The sequence below is a fragment of the Bison bison genome, unplaced genomic scaffold (genome assembly GCF_000754665.1).
Source record: "Bison bison bison isolate TAMUID 2011002044 unplaced genomic scaffold, Bison_UMD1.0 scf7180017864219, whole genome shotgun sequence".
NCBI classification, from domain to species: Eukaryota; Metazoa; Chordata; class Mammalia; order Artiodactyla; family Bovidae; genus Bison; species Bison bison.
This window is the reverse complement of record NW_011494791.1, coordinates 474408-481946: the sequence shown is the minus strand read 5'-3', so window position 1 is coordinate 481946 and position 7539 is coordinate 474408. Positions and strand designations below refer to the sequence as shown.

General features: G+C 37.8%; 1 pseudogene; it reads right to left on the bottom strand.

Moving 5' to 3' along the window:
• Positions 1 to 233: 233 nt before the first annotated feature.
• Positions 234 to 7539, bottom strand: part of LOC104992616 — a 78805-nt pseudogene continuing 71499 nt past the window's right edge.

Genomic DNA, 7539 nt, shown 5'->3' with positions numbered 1-7539 from the left:
TTAGCACACAACACACATAATGTATGTTTACAGTTCGGATTTTACAATACTTGCTTGCTGCTGCTAAGTCGCTTCAATCGTGTCCAACTCTGTGCGACCCCATAGATGGCAGTCCCCTAGGCTCCTCCATCCCTGGGATTCTCCAGGCAAGAATACTGGAGTGGGTTGCCATTTCTTTTTCCAATGCATGAAAGTGAAAAGTGAAAGTGAAGTCGCTCAGTCGTGCCCAACTCTTAGTAACCCCATGGACTGCATAAACTTCCTTGATAAAGGACACTGAGGTCACTGATGGAGCCCCATCTATAGAAGTTCAATAATTTTGCAGGAACATTTCAATAAGTGTCAACAACATCCACAAACACAATGTCATCATAGAGGCTGCTTTCTTCCTTTAGTAAGTCATCCTCCTCTTGGAGATTATGTATATGATTGAGAAGTCTTTGAGGGCGAGAATTAAGGGTTTTTAAAAGAGCATCACCTTCCTGAATAGTATAAATAAAACCACCTGCAACTCCCTCCACACCTTCCATGAATTCATGAGGCAAGGCACCCTCCCCAGTTGTAACGACTCTGAGAACTCCTCCTCCATCATTAACTGTCACTTTGTGGAGATTCCTTGACACCAGGCCTTGGAGGTCTTGGCTCTCCCACAGGATTGTACCTTCAAAGCTCTCAAGTAAGATGAATTGCTCCACAGGCTTGTACCACAGCTTGTTCACCTGCACACCACAGCTCAGAGGACTGAAGCGAGCATTGAAGAGGGCCTCCTCCTGTTCCGCGTGATAAAGCTTGACAGTGATGTTCCTCTGGAAACCCACATCACCGGCATCATAAAACACCCCAAGACTCATAATAACGATTGGATAGAGAACCCGGAAGCTCACGCTGACAACTCGGTCCTCAGAGAGCCCTGATGAAGTGTCTTCCAAAAGACTGAATGCGTTAATCTCCTGATTCAGAACTGGATTCATGATGTTGAGTAGCAAGTAACAATACTTGCTTAGTAAGAATCAAATGTAAAAAAAAAAAAAAAAAGTGTCTAAATGCCAAAGAAGACTTACAGTGTGGAACAGGCCAAGTATGGAACTATAGTAAATTTGATGGGTCTTCCACATCAGTTACTTAATTGTTTTCTAAAAAAAAAAAAAAAAAAGGGTACCCACTGATTCACTCTGACATTTTCTGCTGTTCATAGTGGTTGTACAAAATGGAAAGCAGTCCCTGAGATAGTTGGCATAAGCAGGGTCAAATGTAAATGCACACAGTGGTGACACAATTATATCATTACATAAACTACTCTAAGAAGTGATTCAAAAGCAGAGTATCTCCTGTAGCAGTATTACGTTTTCTACGTGAATTCTGAAAACTGATCTCATCATTTACTAGTGAACAGATTGTAAAAAAAAAGTTATTTTTGTCTAAAATTGTTAAGATGATAATACTTTTCTTCTATATAGTTTATTATTGGAAATTAAGTTCATTCAACATTTTTATATGCACCACCAGTTATTTTGATAAACAGCCTTCAAAATCATGATGTTTAGCTTTCTCATTTGTACTCAGAAGCACTTACAATCCTTCACTTGTGTCTATATTAGATATTCTTCTTCAGTGAAACACAGTAAGTCTCTTTATATCCAGAGGGGATAGGTTCTAGGACCCCTGTAAATACCAAAATCTATAGGTACTCAAGTCCCTTATAAAACATGGTGTGGTATTTACATAAAACCCATGAACATACTTGAAACTATCTCTAGATTACTAGAGTTCAGTTCAGTCACTCAGTCATGTCTGACTCTCTGAGACCTCATGGACTGCAGCATGCCAGACCTCGCTTTCCATCACCAGCTCCTGGAGTTGACTCAAACTCATGTCGACTGAGTTGGTGTAGCCATCCTACCATCTCATCCTCTGAGTCCCCTTCTCCTCCCGCCTTCAACCTTTCCCAGCATCAGGGTCTTTTCAAATGAGTCAGCTCTTCACATCAGGTGGCCAACGTATTGAAGTTTCAGCTTTGGCATCAGTCTTTCCAATGAATATTCAGGACTGATTTCCTTTAGGATGGACTGGTTGGAACTCCTTGCAGTCCAAGGGACTCTCAAGAATTTTCCAAGACCACAGTTCAAAAGCATCAATTCTTTTGCTCACTCAGCTTTCTTTATAGTACAACTCTCACATCTACACATGACTACTGGAAAATCCATAGTTTTCACTAGATGGACTTTTGTTGGCAAAATAAACTCTTTGATTTTTAATATGCTGTTTAGTTTAATCATGACTTTTCTTCAAAGGAGTAAGCGTCTTTTAATTTCATGGCTACAGTCAGCATCTGCAGTGATTTTGGAGCCCCAAAAATAAAGTCTGACACTGTTTCCACTGTTTCCCCATCTATTTTCCATGAAGTAATGGGACCAGATGCCACGATCACAGTTTTCTGAATGTTGAGTCTTAAGCTAACTTTTTCACTCTCCTCTTTCACTTTCATCAAGAGGCTTTTTAGTTCTTCCACACTTTCTGCAATAAGGGTGGTGTTATCTGCATATCTGAGGTTATTGATATTTCTTCTGGCAATCTTGATTCCAGCTTGTGCTTCATCCAGCCTGACATTTATCATGATGTACTCTGCATATAAGTTAAATAAGTAGGGTGACAATATACAGTCTTGACGTACTCCTTTCCAGATTTGGAACCAGTCTATTGTTCCATGTCCAGTTCTAACTGTTACTTCCTGACCTGCATACAGATTTCTCAGGAGGCAAGTCAGGTGGTCTGGTATTCCCATCTCTTTCAGAATTTTCCACAGCTTATTGTGATCCACACAGTCAAAGGCTTTGGCATAGTCAATAAAGCAGAAATAGATTTTTTTTTTCTGGAACAATCTTGCTTTTTGATGATCCAACAGATGTTGGCAATTTGATCTCTGATTCCTCTGACTTTTCTAAATTCAGCTTGAACATCTGGAATTTCACAGTTCACGTACTGTTGAAGCTTGACTTGGAGAGCATCACTTTGAGCATCACTTTACTAGCAGGTGAGATGAGTACAATTGTGCAGTAGTTTGAGCATTCTTTGGCATTGTCTTTCTTTGGGATTGGAATGAAAACTGACTTTTTCCAGTCCTGTGGACACTGCTGAGTTTTCCACATTTGCTGGTATACTGAGTGCAGCACTTTCACAGCATCATCTTTTAAGATTTGAAATAGCTCAACTGGAGTTTCATCACCTCCACTAGCTTTATTCATAGTAATGTTTCCAAAGGCCCACTTGACTTAGCATTCCAGGATGTCTGGCTCTAGGTGAGTTTTCACACCATTGTGATTATCTGGGTCATGAAGATCTTTGTTGTATAGTTCTTCTATGTATTCTTGCTACCTCTTCTTAAAATCTTCTGTTTCTGTTAGATCCACACCATTTCTGTCCTTTATAGTGCCCATCTTTACATGAAATGTTCCCTTGGTATCTCTAATTTTCTTGAAGAGATCCCTAGTCTTTCCCATCCTATTCTTTTCCTCTATTTCTTTGCACTGATCACTGAAGAAAACTTTCTTAAGTCTCCTTGCTATTCTTTGGAACTCTGCATTCAAATGGATATATCTTTCCTTTTCTCCTTTGCTTTTCCTTTCTCTTCTTTTCACAACTATTTGTAAGGTCTCAGACGGCCATTTGGACTTTTCACATTTCTTTTTCTTGGGGATGGTCTTGATCCCTGCCTCCTGTGCAATATCATGAACCTCCGTCCATAGTTCTTCAGGCACTCTATCAGATCTAGTCCCTTGAATCTATTTCTCACTCCCACTATATAATCTTAAGGGATTTGATTTAGGTCATACCTGAATGGTCTAGTGGTTTTCCCTACTTTTTTAAATTTAAGTCTGAATTTGGCAATAAGGAGTTCATGATCTGAGCCACAGTTAGCTCCCGGTCTTTTTTTTGCTAACTGCGTGGAGTTTCTCCAACTCTTGATTAGTTATTACAGATATTTATAACATATAACACAACATGGAAACACTATATAAACAACTGTAAATAGAATACAAATGTAAATAATTGCCAGCACAAGGCAAATTCAAGATTATCTCTTTAGAACTTTCTGGAATGCTGTTTTTCCCCAAATATTTTTAGTCCATGATTGGTTAAATCCACATCCACAGATGCAGAATGTGTGGGTATGGAGGTAGACTGTATTGTATCTTTAACTTTAAAAATAACAACATTTATTAAGGTCTTAAACTGTCTTCTTTTTTTATTCCATTGAAATTTCTAGCTTTACCTATCTCTATAAATAAACTATGAGCTCCTTGATATCAAGGAACTTTCCATTATTCAAACTGGTTCCCAACACAAAGCACAGTACCTCAATAAATATTTATATAAAACTGCATATGATCTAAGTCTCAAAAATAAATTATATCTATGAAAGTTTTTAATTAACAAATGAACTTTGAAGCAAATGTCTTTGGTTTATATAAGGACAAAAAATAGCCTCCTGACTACCTCTGATTTCTTTTGTTTAGCACAACATTTTTGAGATGCATTGATGCTGTTGCATGAATCAGGATGATTATCTCTTTTTATTGTATTCTACTTAAGTATTCTACTTAATGGTGAAGAAATAAACATTTTAATACTGAAGTCACTGTCAATTGGCATATGCCATACTCTTGAAGGATACCAAGGAAAATGAGGAACAAACATATTTACTCCCAATAGTTCCCTAAACAATCCTTTTCTTCCCACTTTTGTCATTTTCCTTCATCTGTACCTAGAAGAGAATACTGAAGAAACCAAGTGTAAATAACAATAAATTAACTGAAAGTTCTTTCTTATAATAATATGAGCTTTATTCTAAAACTGAAACTTGAAATATCAAGGCATCTTTTATTTCATTCATTAATTTCATCAGTTGAATTCTGTCTCTTTTAAAAGAACATTATTTCAATTAAGCATATTGTTTTAAAAGAAATTAAACATAATTTATTTTAACATATTGTTGTAATTATTCATCTCTTACAATGACTAGAGCATCACAGGACATGACCCACATACACTGTTTGCCTCTCTCAAATCATACAAACTCTAACCAGAGTGAGTTTGTGACAACGTTCTTATATTTGTGGTTTCCTTAACTTTCATATTTGAAGAATGTGGCATGATTGAGAGGAGAAAATATAGACTTTAAAACCAAGTTAGTTGTTTGTTTGTTTTCCTTTCTTTAATAATTTGTTATCTGTGTTAAGTATGGAAAATAACTCAACCATTTGACTCACCAGTTTTTATTCAGTGATATGATTATAATTACATAGAATTGTGGTGAGAAAAAGATTAGATGTTCCTGTAAGTATTCCATCAGTAATAGTTCCTTCCTGATGACTGAGTTGTCCATTTTGTCAGATAATGGTTATTTATTTTTAGCCCTTGTCTCAACTTTTTCATTATCCAGTGCTTTTCTTTTCTCAAGAGTTTTATTAATGTAATTATATTTACTCCCTCCATAATCTCTTTCTCAAGTTCTTAATGTTGATCACACGGGTATTAAAATCTAAATAGGTAGTAAACATAAAAAAAAAAAAAAAGCTGTGCATGTTTATTCTATACACAATGGTGATGATGTTAATATCATTTAGGCTAAATACTACACAAAATTTAAAAACCTATGGCCATGGATTATAAGTAAGAAGAAATAGTATTTACTAAGAATATCAAGAAAATTTTGACCTCATGGGTTAACTTCCAGTCATTATTTATGGCTCTTTAGTGTTTATTTTGAAGAAGGAAGCTAAAGATGTGTCTACAGAACAAAGTAAGCCAGGCATGATACAAACTTGCTTTTCACACCAAACTTGCTTTGTGGTAAACTGTAGTGAATATTGTAGCATTTCTTTTAAGGGCAATTTCATTCATTTGGAAAATTAGAAACAATGAACTCTTTTACACATCTTTATACAATCTATACTATATGTTCAACAAGTAGGTAGTTAAAAATATTTGCTGTTTTGAATTAAGTGAATTGGACCATAAAATTAGATTTTGCTTTGGGTTACCCAAAGAAACATTTCACTTATATGAGAAAAGTTAAATGTTTCAAACCAACTTATATTATAAACAGGATTCAGAGTTTGTGATTTATTCTAGACCTAAAAATAAATGTTCTTACTTAATTTCTCCTCAAATATGGTAAGATTTCTCAACAAGAAGCTATATATTTTTCTCTTTCAAGAACAAAATGCTGGCAATAAATATCAGGGAGGTTTATAGCTCAGTTTCAACACAAGGCTGGAGTATGTGGTGAGGGGTGGTAAATCAACTAGGTAGATAGATAGATAGATAGATATTGTTGTTGTTGCTCAGTCTCCCAATTGTGTCTGACTCTTTGCAACCCCATGGATTGCAGCGCCCCAGGCCTCCCTGTCCTTCACTATCTCCAGGAGTTTGCCCAAGTTCATGTTCATTGCATCAGTGATGCCATCCAGCCATCTCATCTTCTGAGGCCCTCTTCTCCTTCTGCTCTCAATCTTTCCCAGCATCAGGGACTTTTCCTATGAGTTGTCTGTTTGCATCAGATGACCAAAATATTGGAACTTCAGCTTCAGCACCAGTCCTTCCAGTGAACGTTCAGGGTTGATCTCCCTTAAGATTGACTGTTTGATCTTGCTGTCCAGGGGAGTTTCAGGAGTCTTCTCCAGCGCCACACCTTGAAGATAGCAATTCTTTGGCATTCTGCCTTCTGTATGGTCCACCTCTCACAACCAAATGTGACCACTAGAAAGACCATAGCCTTGACTATACGAACCTTTGCCATCAGAGTAATGTCTCTGCTTTTCAACATACTGTCTAGGTTTGTCATCACTTTCCTGGCAAGAAGCAACTGTCTCCTGATTTCATGTTTGCAGTCACCATCCACAGTTATTTTGGGGCTCAAGAAAGGAAATCTGTCACTATTTCCACATTTTCCCCTTCTATTTGCCATGCAGTAATGGGGCTGCAATTTCCCACCTTGAAGGTCAGGAAGGGCAGTGGTGAGGAGATACCCCTCATCCAAGGTAAGGAACAGCAGCTGTGCTTTGTTGGAGCAGCCGTGAAGAGATAACCCATGCCCAAGGTAAAAGAAACCCAAGTAAGATGGTAGGTGTTGCAAGAGGGCATCAGAAGGCAGATACACTGAAACCATACTCACAGAAAACTAGTCAATCTAATCACACTAGGACCACAGCCTTGTCTAACTCAATGAAACAAAGCCATGCCCGTGGGGCCACCCAAGACGGGTGGGTCATGGTGGAGAGATCTGACAGGATGTGGTCCACTGGAGAAGGGAATGGCAAACCACTTCAGTATTCTTGCCTTGAGAACCCCATGAACAGTATGAAAAGGCAAAATGATAGGATACTGAAAGAGGAACTCCCCAGGTCAGTAGGTGTCCAATATGCTACTGGAGATTAGTGGAGAAATAACTCCAGAAAGAATGAAGGGATGGAGCCAAAGCAAAAAGAATACCCAGCTGTGGATGTGACTGGTGATAGAAGCAAGGTCCAATGCTGTAAA